The sequence below is a fragment of the Cicer arietinum genome, chromosome 3, assembly GCF_000331145.2.
Source record: "Cicer arietinum cultivar CDC Frontier isolate Library 1 chromosome 3, Cicar.CDCFrontier_v2.0, whole genome shotgun sequence".
NCBI classification, from domain to species: domain Eukaryota; kingdom Viridiplantae; phylum Streptophyta; class Magnoliopsida; order Fabales; family Fabaceae; genus Cicer; species Cicer arietinum.
This window is the reverse complement of record NC_021162.2, coordinates 24100533-24100973: the sequence shown is the minus strand read 5'-3', so window position 1 is coordinate 24100973 and position 441 is coordinate 24100533.

Here is a 441-nt window from a genome sequence, read left to right as displayed (position 1 = left end):
ATTGACAACATCATAGGAGAGATTTCAAAAGGAGTTTCAACTAGAAAATCCCTCAGACAATTTTGTAACTTTACAGCCTTTGTATCTCAAGTAGAACCCAAAAACATAAAGGAAGCTCAATCAGTTTGAGAGAAACAAAGTTTGGGTCCTAGTTCCTAAACCAGAAGACAAACATGTCATAGGAACCAGATGGGTCTTTAGAAACAAAATGGATGAAAATGGGATAATTACTAGGAATAAGGCTAGGCTAGTGGCCAAGGGTTACAACCAAGAGGAGGGCATTGACTATGATGAAACCTATGCCCCTGTAGCTAGACTAGAAGCCATTAGAATCCTGCTTGCTTATGCATGTATAATGGACTTTAAACTATATCAAATGGATGTAAAAAGTGCCTTTCTAAATGGAGACATCCAAGAGGAAGTCTTTGTTAGTCAAACACC